Source organism: Stegostoma tigrinum, chromosome 1 (genome assembly GCF_030684315.1).
Source record: "Stegostoma tigrinum isolate sSteTig4 chromosome 1, sSteTig4.hap1, whole genome shotgun sequence".
Lineage (NCBI taxonomy): Eukaryota > Metazoa > Chordata > Chondrichthyes > Orectolobiformes > Stegostomatidae > Stegostoma > Stegostoma tigrinum.
The window spans coordinates 156,889,627-156,912,846 of NC_081354.1; the positions used below are offsets into that span (position 1 = coordinate 156,889,627).

Genomic DNA, 23,220 nt, shown 5'->3' on the forward strand with positions numbered 1-23,220 from the left:
TGTACAAATATACTTATATATGTATCTTAGAAAATGTGCAGAGTTACAGGGAAGGAACAGGGGAATTGGACATGGTCCAGTACAATGGGCCAACTGATCTTTTATTTTGTGCGGTATAATTCTATGTTCATATCACCAGGGACAGCACTGCAGTCCTCTACCCGTGTGATCTCCAAAATATTTTTCTCTGATATCAATAAAAGAATACTATCCAATCAAGACGACACATGGATATGTTTCCATTTATCTATACTCACTTTCTACTAATAAAAGTCTTCATTCAAAGAATTATCCTCCACCATATCACCCACCTCCAACATAATAATACCACTAAACACATCTTCCCTTCCCCTCCCCTCCACTGTCAGCATTCTGCAGGGACCATTCCCTCTGTAACATCCTCGTCCACTCTTCCACCATTCCTAAACCTTCCTCATACCCCTAGGCACTTTCCTATAAAATTGCAGATGATACCATATTTGCCCACTCATCTCCTCCCTTCTCTAAACACGCCTTCCAAGTGCAACAGGATTTTACTTGTACTGTTTCAATCTAATCGGCTGTATTCACTGCTCACAATCCAGTTTCCTTCACATTGGCAAGACCAAACACAGGCTTGATGACTGCGTTGCAGACATTTCTGCTCAGGGAACAATCATGCCTTCCAGTTCCTTGCCATTTCAATAAAACACCTTAGTCTCATGTTAATATTTTTGACCTAGCTACAGTGTTTCAATGAAGCTCAACTAAACTGAAGGAAGAGCACTTTTTTTATTTCAGCACTTTACAACCTCCAGGCCTCAGTATTGAGATGCTGAACTTCAGTGTATGACCTTTGGGCATCAATTTTCTTACTATCCCCATCTCCTAGGTCATTTCTTGTTTGTGTGTTGTTGACTTTCTTCTAAGCGATCAGACCTACTTCTCCTTTCCATGTTCCATTTCCATCAATTTTCCATTTTCTCCTATATCACCACTATCAGATCTTTGTCTTTTGTTCCAGGCATCCTCACGATCTATCCAATCATTTACTCCCTACCCTCTGTCCTATCATTTATTCCCTACCCCATCCTCCTCCCTATTTTCTGCATATAAAGTGATGGTTTCTCAGCTACCATCAGTTCTGAGAAAGGGTCATGAGACCCGACACATTTACTCTGATCTTTCCTTCACAGGCGCTGCCAGACCTGCTGAGCTTTTCCAGCAACAGTTGTTTTTGTTCCTCACAAACTGTCCTGTTTGCTCCACTTTCCTCTCTTTTAACAGTGTCAAAATATACCATTTCCATGTCTTTCCAGTTCCAAAGTACAATCGCACCAGACTCCAAACATTAAATCTGCTTTCTCTCTCCACTGATGTTCCCAGACCTACTGAGGTTCATTAGCACTTTCTGTTTTTAATTGAAAATCTGATATCCACAGTACTTTGCTTTTACCTCGACAAACTTCTCTGCCTGTGGACGCTAAGTAATAAAATCCATACACCACAAAATGAGTTCCTGAAGAAGTTTGAGAATTACCTGTACATTAGCAATCTAACAAATAGCAGTGAACAGAGGGCTGAAAACAGAATTGTAACAAACAAATTATTTTTGCATTGACAGGCTGTGATGAGTGAGGTATGACAGGGATTAGTGCTGGATCCTAATCCATTGACAATTTGAAATGCTATAATGGGGACACTACTGCCTGTGAGACCTCCTCATAGCCACATACCAGCCTGGCTTAGAATTATATTGGTGTATCGTTGCTGGGTCAAAACTGAAACACCCTCCCTAAAAGCACTTTGAATATTCCTGCACAAAATGGACTGTAAAGTCTCATGGTGAGAGTCAGTCACCGCCTTCTAAACAGTTGGAAGGGTCACTGGACCCAAAACATTAAGTCCATTTTTTTCCTTCACAGATGCTGCCAGGGCTGCTGTGCTTTTCCAGCAACTTTGTTTTTTTTTCCTTCTCAACAGCAATTAGCCATGGACAACAAATGCTAGCTTTGGCAGTGACATCCACATATCAAGAACAAGGAAAAATAAAAACAAAGAACAAAAGTGATTTTCTAACCTTATATGCAAGGGTGTTAGAGTATAAGAGTAAGGAGATATTGCTGCAATTGTAAAGAGCTCTGGTGAGGCTACAACTAGAATATTGCACCCAAATTGGTTCTCCATATCTGAGGAAATTTATACTTGGCTCAAAGTAGTTGTAATGAAGGTTCACCAGTTTGTTTCCTGGCACAGGAGTGTTTTTTTTCTCTGGAAAGGAGAGATTGGCTAGAATAGATCCATATTCTAGGAAGTTTGTAGGAATGAGAGTCAATCTCATTGAAACATAAGATTCTGAGATAACAAAGTGTGGAGCTGGATGAACACAGCAGGCCAAGCAGCATCTTAGGAGCAGTCAGCAGATAGGTCCTATGTTGCTGCTTGGCCTGCTGTGTTCATCCAGCTCCACACTTTGTTATCTTGGATTCTCCAGCATCTGCAGTTCCTATTATCTCTGACAAAAGATTCTGAATGGATTTGATAGGGCAGTCTGTTTCATTGCCCAGGAAGAAAACAAACAGGAAAACTGATGAATGAAACATCCTGGTCCAACTCTCCTCTTAGGTATTTTTGATCATCCTTTTCAAATATGTTATGATATACCTCTGCAGCAGGTGGGACTTGAACCCAGTCTTTAAATTCTTCTTGTATACGTGAAATTGGAGCTCCAGTACAATTAATCATTCATTTCTGCTCATGAGAGCTTTTTAGTAGTGTTTTGCTATGGGCTTGTTGAGAGAGTCTAATACTAAGACGATTAGCGACAGGGCAAAGTAGTAACCATTTGGACAGCGATAAGAAGGAATTTTTTCAGTTAGAGGGTTGTGAATTCTTTACCTCTGCGGGATTTGGATGCTCAGTTATTGAGTATATTTAAGGCTGAGACATGGGTGAAACAAGAATAGCTCCATAGAATTCCCTCGTCAACATGTTGGCTATCTCAAACCGATGTTTGCTAATTACGAGTAAAACAGCACTATTTGAATAAGTTATGTCATTAAGTGCTGAGATTTCAACTTTTGAAGTCTTTCTGATTACAGACCATTATTTTGAACCACTGGTATTGTTATTTAAAGTTTAGATTCAAAAATGAAAGTGACAACACCAAAGTAACACAGTAACTGCACCACATGCAGGGAATTCTATGGAGCTATTCCTGTTTCAGATCTAATATGAAAAATTGGTGATTTTCAGGTCAGGTAGAAGTATTCGCTTCCCGACTTTGAAGGCTAATTTTTGCCTGGACTTTTAGTTGCATGGCGTACAGTGGGGAACCTGTGGATATGGTGTATCTGGATTTCCAGAAGGCATTTGACAAGGTGCCACACCAAAGACTGCTACATAAGATAAAGTTCCATGGTATTACAGGTAATGTATTGGCATGGACAGAGGATTGATTGACCAGTAGAAAACAAAGTGTAGGGGTAAATGAGTGTTTTTCTGGTTGGCAGTCAGTGGCTAGTGGTGTGCCTCAGGGTTCAGTGTTGGGACCTCAATTGTTTACAATTTACACAGATGATTTGGAATTGGGGACGAAGTGTGGTGTGTCAAAATTTGCAGATGACTCTAAGGTGAGTCGTAGAGCAAAGTGTGCATAAGACACTGAAAGTCTGTAGAGGGATATAGATAGTCTAAGCGAGTGGGCAAAGGTCTGGCAGATGGAGGACAATGTTGATAAGTGTGAATTCATCCATTTTGGTAGGAATAACAGCGAAATAGACTGTGTTTTAAATGGTAAAAAAATGCAGCACGCTGCTATGCAGAGGGACTTGGGTGTCCTTGTGCTTGAATCACTGAAAGTGGGATTGCTGATACGGCAGGTAATTAAAAAGGCAAATGGAATTTTGTCTGCCATTGCTCGAGGGATAGAGTTTAAAAACAGGAAGACTATACTGCAGATAACAAAGTGTGGAGCTGGATGAACACAGCAGGCCAAGCAGCATTTTAGGAGCACAAAAGCTGATGTTTCAGGCCTGGACCCTTCATCTTTTCTGATAGATTTGGGGAGGACAATCAAATCAAAGCTTTATACATTAAATAGGAGAACAGTGAAGGGTGTCAAGTAAGTGAAGGATCCTGGAATGAATGATTACAGATCCCTGAAGGTTGCTAGACAAGTCAATAAGGTGGTTAAGAAAGGAAATGGAATTCTTTATTCATTGCGTTGTGGACAATAACACTGAGGAAGTTAGGCTCGAACTGCAAAAATCATCAGTTAGACCATAATTTGAGCACTGTGTGCAGTTCTAGCTAACTCATTACAGTAAGCATTACAGAGGGTATAGAAGAAATTTACAAGGATGTTGCTGGGACTGGAAATACGTAGCTATGAGGAAAGGTTAGATAAGCTGGTGTTATTTTTCATGGAGCAAGTGAGGTCAAAGGGATATTTGATTGAGATGTTCAGAATTGTGATGAGTCCAGATGCAATGGATGGGAAGGGCCTATTTACCATGACAGGGATGGCTCAGTGGTTAGCACTGCTGCCTCACAGTGTCATGGACCTGGGTTTGATTCCAACCTTGGGCAACTGTCTGTGTGGAGTTCTTCCTCTGTCTGCATGGGTTTCTGGATGCTCCAGTCCCCTCCCACAGTTCAAAGATGTGCAGGTTAGATGGACTGGCCATGGTAAAAATTGCCCTGTAATGTCCAGGGATATGTAGGTTAGGTGGATTAGCCATATTAAAAAATCCACGCAGAGTTACTGGAATAGGATTGGGTCGCGGGGCAGGGCGAGGGATGGGTCGGGATGTGGGGTCGGTGGTGTTGGTGGATGCAGTGTCTGGGTGGGATGTTCTTCAGTAGATCAATGTTGGCTTGATGGGCCAAATGGCTTGTAGGGATTCTTCACTGTAGGCATTCTATGCGAAGTCAATGACCCAGAGTTGAAGTGATTGGTGGAAAGGTTAGGGAGGAGACAAGATTTTCACCCAGAGGATAGTTGGAGTCTGGGAGCAGTGGAGGCAGAAACTCTCAACTCAGTTTTATAAATCATCCTGTTCTTAAAATGTCTGTGACATGGGTTTCTGCCACAAGACATTTTTTCACTCATTGGATGTGGTATCATTGGCTAGGATAGCATTTATGTTCCATCCCTAGAGCTCTTCAGAAGGTGATAGCGAGCTGCCTTCTTGAACTGCAGCAATCTGTGTGCTCAAGATAGACCCACAATGTTATTAGGGAAGGAATTACAGAATTTTAACCCAGCAACAGTGAAGGAGCAGCAATATATTTCTAAGCCAGGGCAGTAAGTGGCTTGAAAGGGAACTTACAGGTGGTGGTGTTCCCATGTATCTACTATCTTCTAGATGGAAGTGTCATGGGTTTGGAAGATGCTGTCTAAAGATCTTTGGTGAATTTCTGCAGTGCATCTTGTAGATAGTATGCACTGCTGCTACTGAGCGTCGGTGGTGGAGGGAGTGGATGTGGTGCCAATCAAGTGGGCTTCTTTGTCCTGGATGGTGTCAAGCTTCTTGAGTGTTGTTGGGGCTGCACCCATCCAGGCAAGTGGGGAGTATTCCATCATACTCATGACTTGTGCTTTGTAGATGGTGGACAGGCTTTGGGAAGTCAGGAGGATAGTTACTCGCTGCAGTATGTCCAGCTTCTGACCTTAAAATTACATAAAATTTCAATCTGTAAACTGCCTGATAAAGCTGACGCCTTTTGAAGGAAGGGAAATACATTTGGGAAACTTGTTACTAAATGTAAATTTAGTTTTGGAAGAACAATTATTACAGATGACCAAGACTGTTCACATCACCTTAGCTCACACATTAAAACAGTGCAGAACAGTCTCTCTATCATAACCTCCAGAGGTTTCTTAAATTATTTGATCTGGAGCAGTTCTAGTGCATTGCACATTTCTCACCTTATGAACCCAGTTGTAATAATCTTTTACCAAATAGCAGAATTCCTTTAAGAACACAGCAGGCCTGCTATCAATGTAGCTGACAATCTACAGGAGCTGTCACATTATCCCAACACAGAGGGGTATTTACAATCCATCAAACAAACCATCAGGGACTCATGTTGCAAATTAATATCAGATGAAGAAGCCTGTCCTTTTGCAGGCTTGTCTCCTTAGAGGGATGCCTGTAAAAATACATAATATTCCAAGTATAAAGCCTTTGGGTCAATTAGCGATACAGAGTTGGATGATGTATAAAAGTATTTTGTTCAAGAGTGAGTCTTTTGGCTGTAAAGTCAAAGAATGCTCATTAATACAGGTAACCTTATTTCTGCTCTGGAATTTCAGTAAATGTTGTATTCACGTGTAGAATATTGAACATTCTGAATGATTAAAAAAAAATCAAAAATAGGAATAAACTGCACTGTTGCAATGAGTGTAGAAAGTTAGCATTTTACCAAGAAAATAAACATAGAAGCTCCTTTAAGGGAGTTGGTTGAAAGTTTAGAGTTTCTTCCTTGTGCTTAAAAGAATCCCATTATCCACTGATTTCAATCAAGCAATATAAATAATACATTACTGAAATTTCAATTAAGCAATTTGGACAAGCTACCAAAATGAGAATTTAGTACCAAAAAGAAATTAAAATGTCCATGATAACAAAGTGTAGAGCTGGATGAACACAGCAGGCCAAGCAGCATCTCAGGAACACAAAAGCTGACGTTTTAGGCCTAGACCCTTTTCTGATGAAGGGTCTAGGCCTGAAACGTCAGCATTTGTGCTCCTAAGATGCTGCTTGGCCTGCTGTGTTCATCCAGCTCCACACTTTTTTATCTCGGATTCTCCAGCATCTGCAGTTCCCATTATCTCTTAAGATGTCCGTAATTTGATTTTAATTAAGATTGTAGAAAAAAAGGAAAGTGTCAGGTAGATCAGAGCTCAGGTTGATATGGGCACCCACTGACAAAGACAACATTCTTTCCTCCACCACAACCACTGAAACAGTTTAACATGTTCCATTATCAGTGTTCCCAGCATAATGTGGGCATATGGCTGCAGCTTTTGCCGGACAACAATAGTCCCGGTTATACTTTGTCATTGCATGTGAAGCGCTTTGAGACATTTCTGTGTGATGTGATAAGTGTTCCATAAACGTTCTTATTTTCACTCTATTCCTTTTTCAAAATGAAGCTCGCAAGAGATTGAGGCTGACGTGGGCTTCACTGGTTGGGCCAACATTTATTGACCATTCCAAACTGCCCTATGAGCTACTTTTTTGAACTAGTTGACATGGACAAGTGGGACCAGAGGGTCTGTTTCAATGCTGTCTGACTCTATGATTCTATAGAGAAGTCTTATCGCTTTACTGGATGTTGGTGTGGGTTGTTCACGGATTATTGTTTACAGTTTTGGACCGAGTTTTTAAGAAAGCGTGTACTGACATTGGAGGCAGTCCAAAGAAATGTCCACCAGACTGATTTCCGGGATAAAGAGATTAACTTATCAAGACTAAACAGGTTAGTTCTCATTCATTTTGAGTTTAGAATAATGAAGGTATTGAAAGTTATTGAAACATACAAGATTCTGAAGGGGCTTGTCAGGGTGGAAACTGAGATGTTTACACAAATTGGGGAATTTAAACTACGGGACATACATTTAAAAATAAGGTCGAGTCATAGGGTCATATAGCTTGGAAACAGACCCTTCAATCCAATTCATCTGCACCAAGCAGACATTCCAACATGACCTAGTCTCAGTTGCCAGCATTTGGCCCATATGCCTCTAAACCCCTCCTATTCATATACCTATCCAGACGCTTTTTAAATGTTGCAATTATAGCAGCCTCCATCACTTCATCTGGTGACTCATCCCATTATACGTGCACCATCCTCTGCATGAAAAAGTTGCGCCGCTCACCACAAACCTTTTCCCTCTATGCAAAGGAATTTCTTCCCCTAGGCTGTAGCGAATGCTTGGATGTCTCTGCTGCAGAGAATTGTGATGGCTAAATCTCTAAAAGCAATTAAAAATTTGAAATATTACAAAGCTGAGGTCAGTGATAAATTGTACCAAAAGAGGCCCTGAGTCCTGCAGCAGATCAACCTGATCTTTTTGAATAGCGGGTCAGGCTAGAGGTGCCAAATGGCCTACTCCTGCTGTTACTTCTATGTTCTTACTTGACCTCTGAGTGAGACGGCATTCGCTTATACTTTCATTACCGCTAACGAAATAGTTGCAATGGTGATAAGGCCCACAGGTCTTCTGTGAGATAAAGTTGAGACAAAATATTTGCAAAGTTAAAATACTTAATAAAATCTAGTTTGGCTCTTACAGGGAAAATCATTTTGACAATTTCTTTTGAACAATTTTCATCCAATGCCAAGATGTAGCACTAAATGTTAAACCATATTTGGATTGTTAAAATGATTACATTGAAATAAATATCCTGTAAATTCAATCTACTTATGTTCTGACTTCAACTTCTGCTCCTGTTGTAACATTTTTGACGCTATTTGTTTTGCTGATGCAACATTATGGTCATAGCTCCTGTCAACTTTCCACCCCTGTCCCTCCTGAGTAGCCAATATGTCCTTTTTGATGCTCTTCCCATTCCCTGTTGCATTCCATCTAAGATGGTTATTGGGGACCAATCTGGACTGGCTGTGAATGCCATCTGTAGTTTCAATCTCTATGGCAGCCCATTAATTTACTCCACAATGTGTGACATCTTCCAGTTTCAATTTAAGGAAGACGCTGAAAAACAAGGGAGCCTGTAAGTGGTCCCTGTGAACTTGATAAACCTAACAATTTAAAATAAAACATGAATCATGAAGAGCAACTGGTTTTCAGAAAAAAAAATACAGGGATGGTTTGGCTAAGTGAGCATTTCCTTTACACCTGACTTCTACTTTAACATGGGATTGATTCTGTGCAATGTTATCATACAGTTGATGAGCTGGGTTAAGAAGTGGCCAGCAGCAGGCTAGATTACTATAGAGCTGGGGACATAGAAACAGGAAAAGAAGTAGCCTTCTGTGTGAGTGACATTCCTGAGAGCTCTGGCTCGAATACTTACATGCTGCTCCTTAGATCTAGATTCTCCATCCAGCAAAACTGGGTTTTCTCTATCTAGCCTGTCATTCCCCTTTATATCTTGAAAACATTGATTAAATCCCACACTGACTTTCTGAATTCCAGAGAATACAATCTTACTCTGTGTTATCTCTTCTTAAAATTTCATCTTTGGAGTCCAGATATAATTCATAAATGGATGCCCTACTTCATCCAAGGACCAATATATTTTTCCTATGGTTTGTGGGACAGAACCACTCACAGTTTCCAAGTTTTCTTTTTAGTCATTCTGTAATGCTCAAATGATCTATGTACCTGATCTCACAAGTCTCATTGGATCTCCACTCTCTCCAGCCTTTCATAACTAGGCAAGTAGCCTGTTCTGTCCTATTTCAGATCCAAAACAGATGACTTCACTTACACCTACTTTAGAATCGACTTGCCATAATTTTGCCAATTTATTTAATTTATCAATATCTCTGTAGTTTTTGCTTCTATCTGCATACTTGGAATACCATCTAGTTATGCATCATTGGTAGATTGAGATTTGTGACTTTAGATCATTAAACAGAGCTACTGTGAATATTGCCGCTCCTTCACGGCTGCTGAATGAAAATGGTGGAATTCTCTCACTAGCTACATTGTCTCTCACTAGCAACATTGTGGCTGTAACTCAACCACAGAGAGCACAACGTTTTAAGAAGACAATTTATCACAACCTTCTCAAGTGGAATTACAGATGAGCAACATTGCCATTGATAACTGCAGGATATCATTAATCACAACCTGTCAATTAGAATATCAGTCCATTTTCCCTATTCTATGTCTCCTGCTATTCAGCCAGCTTCTTAACCAGGTCAGTAATTTGTTTTCAATTCTATGAATGTTGACTTTAATCTCTTGAGAGGGACTTCTGGAGGTTTACCTAAATAGCATTTGTGAATATTCCACTGTGCAAAACTGTGGTAACCTCTTCAATAAATTGAATCAGGCTCATCAGGCATGATCTATTCTTTCCCAAACTAACCGGATTTTTGATGAGCAAAAAACATTTCAACATATTAAGTCCTTCTTTCCTTAATTATAGGCTCAAGCAATTTCCTAACACAAGGGCTTGAGTTTTCACTCCTGGATTTGGAGAAAAGAGTCAGAAAAAATTTGGGGTTTGGTGGGAGTGAGTCAAGAGGGTCAGGACAGTGTTCGAAAGATTGGAGATTTAGAGGTTTGAAAATCAGCAAAGTTGGTGGTTAGGGAGAGTAAGAGGGGTTCCAGTGGTCATTGCATGTTTGGATTGGTAAGGGTCAAAGGGTTGGTGGGAGTTGGATGGTCAGTAAGGGGTTTGAATGGTGTTGGGAGAGTTGAAAGATCGAGGGAATTCACAGGACAAGTAGAAAAGTCAAGGGGTCAGGGAGGGGTTTAGTTGGGCTGGGGGAGGTCGAGCACTGGGGAGGGGTTCAGTTGTACAGTTACTCAGAAGTTAGGCATGTTTTTAATGCTCTTAATATTTCCTGGGAAACTATTCAAGTAAGTTGAATACATTCCAAGTTTGCAAATCTAACTGAGAGTCAGAAATATTCACACAAGGACTTGAAGAACTGGGGAATTGAGTATTGGAAGTTTAATCTTCCTGAGTAGTTCGTATAGAGTCAGTACATTATTACATCCATGGGGTCTTCACAGGTACCTTTTGGAGTGCACTGGTATCTGAGCATATGGAGACTGGAAGATCTGAGCAAGGGATTCTGGCATTAAGACTTCCTTACTACTGTAAATGTTTTGCAAAGTAATTATTTAGCACATCTGCCGTTTCCTTATTTTCATTGACAATATCAGCATTACAAGTTTTCAAACCATCTACATTGATCCAGATTATATTCTTTTCCCTAATACATCTGTAAAATGGTTTTGTACTATTATATACCTCATAACTTTCTTCTCATACTTCCTTTTTGTAGTTCTTGCTCCCTATTTTGCCATTGTTGATCATAAAATTATAGAATTCCATAAGGTCCATCAGGTCCGGTCTGTAAAAGCTACACTAATTCTATACCAGTGTCAACTTCCAACACTAATAGCCTTGAATGGTATCAGAGATAATGGGAACTGCAGATGCTGGAGATTCCAAGATAATAAAATGTGAGGCTGGATGAACACAGCAGGCCAAGCAGCATCTCAGGAGCACAAAAGCTGACGTTTCGGGCCTAGACCCTTCATCAGAGAGGGGGATGGGGGGAGGGAACTGGAATAAATAGGGAGAGAGGGGGAGGCGGACCGAAGATGGAGAGTAAAGAAGATAGGTGGAGAGGGTGTAGGTGGGGAGGTAGGGAGGGGATAGGTCAGTCCAGGGAAGACGGACAGGTCAAGGAGGTGGGATGAGGTTAGTAGGTAGCTGGGGGTGCGGCTTGGGGTGGGAGGAAGGGATGGGTGAGAGGAAGAACCGGTTAGGGAGGCAGAGACAGGTTGGACTGGTTTTGGGATGCAGTGGGTGGGGGGGAAGAGCTGGGCTGGTTGTGTGGTGCAGTGGGGGGAGGGGATGAACTGGGCTGGTTTAGGGATGCAGTAGGGGAAGGGGAGATATCGCGTTAGTTGTTAACAGCCGTCATTTTTGATAAGGAAAACTTGTGGTCCTTACAGATCATAGGTTGGTTTTGTATTACATTAAATTAGTTATATTTTCACTGATCTTCTGTAATTTTACCCATCAACAGATTTTACCCCTTCACTCAGTCTACCCCGTACCGTCCCATTACCTGAATTTATCGAACAAATTTTCTGTTTTGTGTTATACTGACTTGTGGGCAAAGGTTTTGTATCCAGCTGACAAGGTTGTAGAAAAGGTAAATATTCTTATTGATGCTGTTTGTCAAACTTTTCGCATTAATGCAGCCTCAGCCTTTCCACATCTCACGCTTGAGAACTCAAAGAATAATTTTAACTCACTGTGGATACTTGGCCGCTGCATTCACCTCATCACAGTTGCTTGATAATTTCTCTCTTAAGACTCAACCTGCTCATTTATATTCTCCTTGCCTCAAGCCCCATCTCTTTTATCCCTGCTGATTCAGATATCCATCCATTTCCTCCAGTGTTTCAGCTGGGTGCATGGCGCTCGGTGTTAATAGGTAGAGTCATATCTTCCAACATTCTTCCCTGTTGTTTCTATCCTAAATGTGCTGAGCCACGTCCCTACATTTCCATTGGTTCTATTCATGTTGCTGTTGCCCAAAATCATTACCCTTTACCTTATACAATTAACAGGTAGTTTAAAGAGAACTTTGCACTGCAAACTTACATCATTACCCTCCCTCAACTTAGGTGTGATAGTGGTGGAGGCCATGAGACAATCAACCACTATCTCCCTATCCGATATCTATTTCCCTTCCAACAAACCAGCGAGGGCTTGGTACTCCACATGCAGCAGCTCCTGCAACACACACACACAAACACACACACACAGACCACATTAGCAGGAATGTGTTATTTTATATTATGGAGTCATAGAGGTCTAAAGAGTGGATGCAGGCCCTTCGGCCCAACTTGCCCATGCTGCCCAGTTTTCACAGTTAAACTAGTCCTGCTTGCCTGCATTTGGTCCATATCCCTCCATACATATGCCATCTGTGTACCTGTCTAAATGTTTCTTAAAGGAGAAAATTGTACTCACTTCCACCAACACCTCTGGCAGCCTTTTCTAGCCACTCACCACCCTCTGAGTGAAAAAACATTGGGGGTAGTGAGTTATGTTCTGGCCGGAGCTGATTCTGAAAACCTCAGAAGCCACTGAGGAAAGCATAACAGTAGCCCCAGCAGATCATCAGAAAAATTTCTACTTCATTGCTTCATCAGAGGAGATTCCACTCTCTTTACACCGGTCCTACTCATTAAACCGTTGAAGATCTCAGTTTAATACAGTACCTACAATTAAAAGCAGTCTGAAGGTTCTGTATATCAGTTGTGCTACCTCTGCAATCTGATGTTTGATCGACTATTCAATATTAACAATGGTTGTCAGCGTTAGTAGGAAATGTGTGTTGTTGTCTTCCATTGACCAAAATTAAATTTACTGTCATTCTGATAAATTTGCACAACCAGTTCTTTGTTTCTTTTCTGAGAAATGGGTGTCAAGAATGTGTTCCTATGATTAGCTCATGCCTCTAACAAGTGCAAATGAACCATATTACAAGCTTAACTGATTATGTTAAATTGGCCTTTGCTGTCGCTATTGGCAGATTCAGGATTGTTCCGCAAGTGCTACCCAATTGCAAAATTGCAATCACTTTTAGTTCAGATAGTGAAAGTACAGGCTCCTTTAATATGGCCTGTATTCTGCTGATTATGAACAACCAAAGGGATGGTTGGAAGGGCCATTGAGGGGACTGCAGAGATGAATGATCACTAATGTGACTGCACCCAATTCCACTGAGAACTTCCTCTACCAGCTCAATGACACTTCAGGCTGTGAATTCCTTTCATCATTATTTTCCAAGTTGAGGTTCCCTTGCAGTACTATTGAGATCACCTTTCCCTGATGGGGTAGCTGAGGCACCAGAACTGCCCATCTCCTGTAAGGTAAGCAACTCTCAGAGTCCCACTCAGCATCTTTAATAGGAAGGTGAGCAGGCAGGCAGTTGGTCTTTTAGCAGACCACGTCTGGGAAATTTGGCAACTAGTCTCACTGGTAGCATGTGCAAGCTCAGGAATGCATGTGATTTCAGCGTCAAGGATCCAAAACCTGTGCTCACAAGGTGACAACAGGGGAGACATTGCACCGTTATAAGTTACAATACTAAACAGCCAATCTGAGTTCACCGATTTTTAACTGGGTGAAGTGGAGTGACAAGCACAGGGCAATCCGTTCAAAGCTGGAGTTTTAAAACGTTAATAATGAAGTTCAAATTGTGCAAGCTCTCAGCTCCTCTCTTCACACTTTTAACTCTTTACTTTGCAACGTACCTTCTCTTATTTCACAAGTTAAAAGCACTGAATACATCTTTCTTTTTCTTATATCACCATATGTGTCATTTTATTTAAATTACCTTTAAGGGGGAGACTAAATGTTGGATTTTTTTTAATGTACTGTACAGCAGCTGTTGTTTAAAAGTTTTACACAAATATAACAGAAACAATTTTGTCAACAAATTAACGGGAGACTAGATTAATGAAAATAAAATCGTGACCGTGTGAACTATGGCGCTATTCAACTAAAATAGAATACGCTGTAAAGTTTGCTTGCGGCATTGTAATGGCCATGATTTTTAAGCCTTTTAAAATTGTAGGTTGAAATGATACAGGACTGGAGACAACAAGAACTGCGGATGCTAGAGTCAGCGTCAATACAGTGTGGAGTTCGAGAAACACAGCAGGTCAGGCAGCATCAGAGGAGCAGTAAAGCCAATGTTTCAGGTTGGGATGCTTAATCAGGACTCAGGGAGCTGGGAAATAAATAGAAGAAGGAGGGTGGGGCTGAGGGAGGGTAGATGGGATGGTAATAAGTGGATGCAGGTAGAGGGTAGTGAGGATTGGTCACTGGTAAGTTTGGGGTGGGTAGGTGGGAGAGAAGATGGGCAGGTAGTGTCAGGTCAAGGAGGCAGGGGTGAGAGGGAAGGCTGGACTTGGGATGAGGCCAGGGGGTGGGGAGATTTTAAAACTGGTGAATTCTGTGTTGAGGCCACCGGGCTGTAGGCTCCCAATGCAGAATATGAGGTGTTGCTCCTTCAGTTTCTGGGTGGCGTCATTTTGGTACTGGAGGAGGCCCAGAATCGACAAGTCACCCAGGGAGTGCGAGGGGTAGTTAAAATGGCTGGCAACTGTAAGGTGTTGTTGTTTTATAGCATACAGAGCGCTGATGCTCCACGAATCAGCTGCTGAGTCTGCGCTTGGTCTCACCAGTGTAGAGGAGGCCACATCGGGATCAATAGTTACAGAAGACCAGGTTGGAGGATGTACAGGTGAATCCCTGTTGGATTCGGAAAGTTTGCCTGGGAGCTTGACGGAGATGAGAGGGGAGGTGTAGGGGCAGGTGTAGCACCTCCTGTGGTTGCAGGGAAAAGTGCTGGATGTGGTGGGGTTGATGGGCACTGTGGAGTGGACTGGTTTTAAATCAGTGTTTTAAAGGATTGCTGCATGTTTTAAAAAGTAAGTAACCTGTCACTTATGGCTCTCTGATGAAGGGTCTAGGCCCGAAACGTCAGCTTTTGTGCTCCTGAGATGCTGCTTGGCCTGCTGTGTTCATCCAGCTCCACACTTTGTTATCTTGGGTTCTCCAGCATCTGCAGTTCCCGTTATCACTTATGGCAAGTATCATGTCAACATCTATTTGAAGAAGCAATAATTAAAGTTTGGGTTATAGGCTAATCAGAGCCAAGAGATTGTACACAGATGGAGCTTTGCTTAGCAAGAAAACATTGATTGGTCAATCAACTAGTGACCAATTATTAATGACATAGGTTATCTGCCTGCCAACAACCATATGATTGGTTCACAGGTAAGCGAACAACTTGGGCCTGGATAAAGAGATAAAGAGAGATTTGATTTAACTTGCACCAAAACAGGTGCTATCTTTCTGGGGTTTTTTTCGCAGCCAAAGCCTACTTTAAGCCTGAAGAAATCAATTTATCTTTCTTTTTGCAGTTATTATTAGCTGTGCCTTTTAAGTGGCAAGTGAGAGGCCTTTTGTAAGTGAACCAGCTACATTGTGTCTCTTGCAAGCCAATAGAAGTGTTCAAAAAAAGATAATTGAAAAACAAAGCTTTGACCAGCATAAGAATCATAAGGATCATCTCAGCAATCCATCAATAGGAATGGCCAAACTGTCTATTCAGTTTTCCTCTGCCCATTTTTCCCCATCTGTCTGTGTACATGTGGGGGGAGCTCATAAGGAGAATCAGGTTTAAATTTGTAGTGTTACATACTGACAGTTCATAACTGTTTACCTGTAGCTAGAGTGCAGTTATGCAGTTTATTTAGATTTCAGTAAAGCCTTTAATGAAGTTTGACACGGGATCCAGTGTTGCTTGACAAGATAGATCCAAAATTGGCTTAGTGGTATAAGACAGAGGGTGGTCATAGGAAGCTGTTTGTCTGACTGAAGGTTGGTGTCCAGTGGCATACCGGAAGACTTGGCCAGGTAGTTAGTAGTGACTAAGGAGTCTTAGCTTACAAGGAGATATAGATGTGTTCATCCGATGAACAGATCAGTGACAGATGGAATTCAACCTTGAAAACTGTGAGGTCATTCACTTTGGAAGAAGTAACAAGACAATGGAGTACTCAATGAATGGTACCAACACTAGAAAGCTCAGAGTAACAGAGGAATCTTGGGATACTCATCCACAGATCCCTGAAGGTAGCAGCACAGGCTAATAGGGTGCTTAAGAAGTTATATGGGGTACTTGCCTTTATTAGTCAAGGTTTAGATTATAAGTGCAGGGAGGCTTCATGTTGGAGTTGTACAAAACTTTGGTTAGGCCACAGCTGGAGTATTTGTGCAATTCTGGTCACCATACTGTAGGAAGGGTATGATTGCACTGGAGAGTGTATGGAGCAGATTCACCAGGATGTCTCCTGGGATGGAGCATTTCAGTTATGAAGCGAGGATGAATAGGTTCTGTTTGTTTTCAGAGAAGATTGAGGAGGGACTTGATAGAGGTGTTTATGGGGAACATGAACTGCTGTTTCTGCTTAGTTGAAGGGTCAATAATGAGGAGGCATAATTTTAAAGAGAAAGGCAGAAGGTTTAGATGGGATTTAAAGAAAACATTTTTCATACAGAGGGTGAAGGGAATCTGGTATACGCTGCATGTGAGGCTAGTAGAGGCAGAAAACATCACAGCCTTTAAAAGTGCCTGGATAAGCACTTGAAATGTTATAGTATTCAAGACTATGGACCAAGGGGAAATGGAAAGTGGCATTAGTATAGATAGATTGGTGCAGACACAATGAGACAAAGGGCGTGTTCTGTGCTGTGTCATTCTCTGAGTCTGCTTCACCATTCAATGAGATTATTGTTGATCTATGGCCTTCAATCCCACTTCCCCAACTTTTCCACATAGCCCTTCATCCCGTTATTGATTAAAAATCTGTCTATCCTAGTCTTGAACATTTACAATGATCTAGCCTCAATAGCCCTCTGACATAAGGAATTCTACAGTAAGATTCACTGTCCTGTAAAAGAAGAAATGCCTCCTAATCTCTGTCATAAATGGGTGACTCCTTACCCTGTGATATTGTACTCTGGCTCTAGTCTCTGACACTAGGGAAAGCAACCTTTCAGCATTAACCTTGGAAAGCCTCCTAAGAATCTTGTATGTTTCAATTATGTCACTTTTCATTCACCTAAACTCCAATGAGTTTAGACCCAACCTACTCAACCTCTCCTCATAAGAAAATCCCTCCATACTTGTGATCAACCCAGTGAACCGTCTTGATTGCCTCCAATGCCAGTGTGTCTTTCCTTGGATAGGGTGACCAAAGCCATTCACAGTATTGAGGTGTGGTCTAACTAGTGTCGTGCATAGTTCCAAAAGGGGAGGTGATGGCCTAGTGGCGTTATCACTCGACTATTAATCCAATGACCCAGATAATGTTCTGGGGGTCTGAGTTCAAATCCTGCCACGGCAGATGGTGGAATTTGAATTCAGAATGCATTGGTGACCATGAAACCATGATTGGTTGTCAGATAAAGGCCAACTAATTCACTGATACCATAAGGGAATGAAACTGCTATACTTACCTGTTCTGGGCAACATGTTCTCCAGATCCACAGCAATGTGGTTGACACTTAATACAGTTACGGTTGGGTAATAAATGCTGGCCTGGCCAGTGACACTCTCATCCCATGAATGAAGAAAAAAAAAAGATTTTCCTACTTTTGTTTTCCATTCCCTTTGCAGTAGAGGGCAATATTCCATTTGTGTTCCCTAGTACTTAAAATTGTACACCAACTTTCAGTGATTCACACGCAAGGACACTCAAATGCCTCTTTTCTCCGGTTTTCTGTAGTCTTTCTTCATTTAAATTGTATTCATCCACTCCACTCTTCTTGCCAAAGTGTACAACTTAACATTTTCCTGTGTTACATTCCATCTGCCAAGTTTTTGCTCATCCTCTTAATCTGTCAATATCCCTCTGTGGACTCTTTATGTCTCCCACACTGCATTCCTTCCCACTGGTGACTGTACATACACTTGTCATCCAATTCATGAGCAAATTTTGCACAGAACTGGGGACCTGGCACTGATCCCTGTGGCAACCCACAAGTTACAGTTTTCCATTCTGAAAATATCCTCCATATCCCAACTTCCACGAATTACACAATCCTTTATCCATGCTAACATTCAATCCCAAACACTAGGGGCTCTTACCTTATTCATAGAACATAGAAAAGTACAGCACAGTACAGGCCCTTTGGCCCATGATGTTGTGCCGTGGAATAATCCTAATCCAAAAATAAAATAACCTAACCTACATTCCCCTCAATTCACTGCTGTCCATGTGCATGTCCAGCAGTCGCTTAAATGTCACTAATGACTCTGCTTCCACGACTACCACTGGTAAATTATTCCATGCGCTCACAACTCTCTGGGTGAAGAACCTCCCTCTGATGTCTCCTCTATACCTTCCTCCTAACACCTTAAAACTATGACCCCTCGTGGCAGTTAATCTTGCCCTGGGGAAAAGTCTCTGGCTATCGACTCTATCCATGCCCCTCATTACCTTGTACACCTCGATCTGGTAAATTCAGTAATTTAAAATGTAGTACTTATTGAATGTCTTTTGGAAATCTAAATCCATCTACTTGTTCTCCTTTATCTCCCCTCCTTGTTACAATCTCAAAGAATTCTATTCACAAATTCTATTAAATTTATCAGACATAATTTTCCTTTCATGAAGCCACGCCAATTCTGCTTGATTATAGTTAGCATTTCTAAATGCTGAGGTTATACATCTTTTAAAACAGATTCACATTTCCCCAAAGGCAGATATTAAGATAATATTACGCCAATAAGTCAACAGCTATTATTTATTTTTGAGTCCTTCCCTTTTGGAATAAGGATGTTATATCAGCAGTTTTCCAATCCACTGTGGATAAAAAAAACTTTCCTTTCTTTAGGCTCACAAAAGCTCCATTTTGGCTTTTTTTAAATCAATGCTCAATATCTAAATTTGGGAGTTATTTTACATAAGTGTCACCTAAACTTCTTAAAATTTGAAACATCATAGGGGAAATGTTAACCGACCAGGCCAGATGAACATAGAACATAGAACATAGAACATAGAACAGTACAGCACAGAACAGGCCCTTCAGCCCACAATGTTGTGCCGACCATTGATCCTCATGGATGCACCCTCAAATTTCTGTGACCATATGCATGTCCAGCAGTCTCTTAAATGACCCCAATGACCTTGCTTCCACAACTGCTGCTGGCAACGCATTCCATGCTCTCACAACTCTCTGCGTAAAGAACCTGCCTCTGACATCCCCTCTATACTTTCCACCAACCAGCTTAAAACTATGACCCCTCGTGCTAGCCATTTCTGCCCTGGGAAATAGTCTCTGGCTATCGACTCTATCTATGCCTCTCATTATCTTGTATACCTCAATTAGGTCCCCTCTCCTCCTCCTTTTCTCCAATGAAAAGAGACCGAGCTCAGCACTACGGAACCCCACCCCAACCTGACTCCAATACAGTTTTGGTTCTGACAAAATTATGTTGAGCAATGAGTGCCGAGCTGTTGTGTTGTCCGGTGGGTGTGGATATTTAATTGTGGCTGAGTGATTGGTGTTTTAACTTTATTTTGATAACTGTTTGTGAGGCTCAGGAAACCTGAAAGCTGGGGAAAGGATAAACAGCTAGCTTGATGCTTGATTCCTCTCTGCCCCTTGGGCTGAACTGGCCTCATCTTCCCAATGGCCACCCAGTCTCTAAATCCGTGTAACTCGCGTTACCAGCCTGGGAACAACATTCAAAACAATTAAATCAAGTTCTTCTATTCAAGTGGGGAAAGCCTGTTGGAATTCAATGTTGCATGGTTTCTGAGGTCTCTCGACAATGCACCTTCTGCGTAAATATCATTGCCCACGCTTTCCATTGATGATTTTGTTTAATCAATAAAAACTGGATCAGCTCCATTAGTTCAGCTCCTTATAATCCTGAACCTCTGCCACATGATCATTGCCTGATAAGGCTGTGAGAATTTCACAACCCAAAAGCTGGATTCCACTTAGTGTCCCACACTCACACTAACCAGAATGACCATTCACATAAGATGCCAATGAAAACATCAATCAAATCCATCACGGAAATCAGGACACAGAGTGACTTTAACTTTAAAACAGAAAGTACTTGAAGGGGCATTACAAGTACAAATTGTTTAAGGCAGTCAGGTATTCACAGTAATGTTCTTTGCTCTCTTCCAGTTGGTTCCTAGTATGACTGTGGAGCAGAATTCACCACCTACTGACAGAAATAGAATTAGAGCTGGCGACTAAGAAACAGGTTACTCTTTCCCATTTGGTGTCCTGTTGCTGGTGTTGAAATTCTCTTCGGTACAAATATGCATAGGATGCAGCACAAACAGCTGTGAAATATGATTTGGATTTCCACAAATGAGTTAGGCTAGTCTCAAGTGGGAGAATGAAAAATCACATTCGTGACTTGAAACTCGCCCTGTGGGGAATCACAGGCATGAATTTAAATCCTCTCACTGTGCAAACCAAAGTATTTATACATGTCATGGTTGAAAAATCAACCTGTGCCATATCCGTACACATGTTCCCATTAAAATTGTTTCAGCACATTGTTCTTTTATATCTAGCTTCAATTTTCGCTTTTGACTGTTAGGCTGTTCCCCACATCCCCCTAGTTAGCAATAGCCATAAATGAAATGACTTTGGGCAGTTGTACTTGACACTACATTTCTTGGAAAGGTCATGAGGATGGTTCCCGGGGGTAAGTGAAATGTTACATTAGTGCAGCAGGAGAAAGCTGTACTGATGGTTATACAAATGCATATGAATGTTGAAAGGTTAATGAGGTATGTGTAAATAGAGAGTCATACAGCATGGAAAGAGGGCCTTCAGCCCACATTGTCTATGTCAACCAACAAACACCAAACTACACTAATCCCATTTACTTGCATTTGGTCTGTAGCTTCCTATGCCTCAGCAGTTTAAGTGCTCATCTGAATAATTTTTAAATATTGCGAGAATACTCGCTTCTATCATCCTCTCAGTAGCACATTCTATATATCTACCATCCTCTGGGTGAAAAAAAGTCTTTCATCCAATCTTCTCTAAACCACTGACTCCTCACCTCAGGCTTATACCTTCTGGTCTTAGACACATCTGGTTTGGGGAAGAGATTCTCTCAATCAACTCTGTCTAAACCTCTCAGAGTTATGTATACCTCAATCAGATGCTTATCAGCCTCCTCTGCTCCAAGGAAAACAAACCTAACCTGTCCAGTCTCTCCTCATAGCTGCGACTTTTCATTTCAGGCGACATCCTTGTGAATCTCCTGTGTATCCCCTCCAGTGCAATCACACCATTCAATTGTGTGATGACCAGAACTGCATACAGTATTCCACCTGTGGCCTAACCAGTGTTTTATAAAGTTGTAACAAGAATTCCTTGCTCCTATATTTTACATCTGGCTAATGAAGACAATCATCCTGCAAGCCTTCTTTGCCATCCTGTCTACCTGTGCCAACACCTTTAGGAATCTTTGGACTTGAACACCAAGGTCCACTTGTTCCTTAGTACTCCCCAGGGACCTGCTATTCATTAAGAACAAAGAAGGCCACAGAATAATACTTCACAGTAACAGGTCCTTTGCCCCCCCACCCCTCGCCCAAGCCTGCGCATTTTGCCCTTCTATAGACTACTGTCTTCACTTACAGGATCTGTATTCCTCTTCCTACCTATTCATGTATTCCTCTGGGTGCTTCTTAAATGCTGCTATTGTGTCTGTTTCTACCACCTCCTCTGGCAATGTGCTCCAGGCACTCACCACCATTTGTGTGAAAAATTTACCTCATACATCTCTTTTAAGTTCCCTCCCCCCCAACCCTGCAAATTGAACCTGTGTCCCCTGGTAATTGACCCTCCACCCTGAGAAAAAGTCTTAAAGTATCCACTCTATCCATGCCACTCACAATCCTATAAAACTCTATCAGGTCACCCCTCAACCTCCTGCATTCCAGTGAAAACAAATCCAGTCCATCCAACCTTCCTTCATAGCTAAAATACCCCATACCAGACAATATCCTGGTAAAACTTTTCTGTATGCTTTCAAAGCATCCACATGCTTCCGGTAGTATGGTGAGCAGAACTGTGCGCAATATTCCACTTTGGTTTAACTAACGTTCTAAAAAGTTGCTGCATGACATGTCTATCCTTACACTCAATGCCCCTTCCAATGAAGGCAAGTATGCCATAGGCCGTTTTTACTATCTTATCTACCTGCGCTGCCACCTTCAGTGATCTGTGGACCTGCACACCCAGATTCCTCTGCCAGTCAATACTCCTAAGGGTTCTCCCATTCACTGTATAATTTCCACCTCTACCTGACCTTCCAAAATGCATCACATCACATTTGTCCGGATTAAACGCTATTCACCATTTTTCTGTCCATGCCTCCCATGGAACTATATCCTGCTGTATCCCCTGATAATCATCTTCACTGTCTACAGCTCCACCAATCTTTGTATTGTTCACAAACATACTAATTAAACCTGCCACATTTTCCTCCAAATCATTTATGTAGATCACGAGCAACAGAGGTCCCAGCACTGATCCCTGTGGAACACCACTAGTCATAGCCCTCCATTACAGAAAGCATCTTTCCACCACTACCCTCTGTCTCCTATGACTGATCCAGTTCTGTATCCAGCTTGCCAGCTCACGCTGATACCATGTGACTTCATCTTTGTTACCAGTCTGCCATGAGCGTCCTTGACAAAGACTTTATCGAAGTTGATGTATACAACACCAGCTGCTTTTCCCTCCTCAAAAAACACAACCAAGTTAGTGAGGCATGACCTCCCCCAATTGCATGTATCATATATCCTCCCAAATGCATCATTTCACACTTATCATGATTAATTACATCCGCCATTGCTCTGCCGAGTTTGCCAGGTCATCAGTATCAGACCATAGCCCGAGACCATCCTCCTCTTTATCAACACTGCCACTATTT

The 23,220-nt window shown here is 41.6% G+C and overlaps 1 protein-coding gene across 1 annotated transcript in view; it reads right to left on the minus strand.

Annotated features, from left to right (window-relative positions):
* The window catches only part of dcc (DCC netrin 1 receptor), a 931,407-nt gene that overhangs the window by 613,000 nt on the left and 295,187 nt on the right, over window positions 1-23,220 (minus strand). The window lies entirely within an intron of this gene.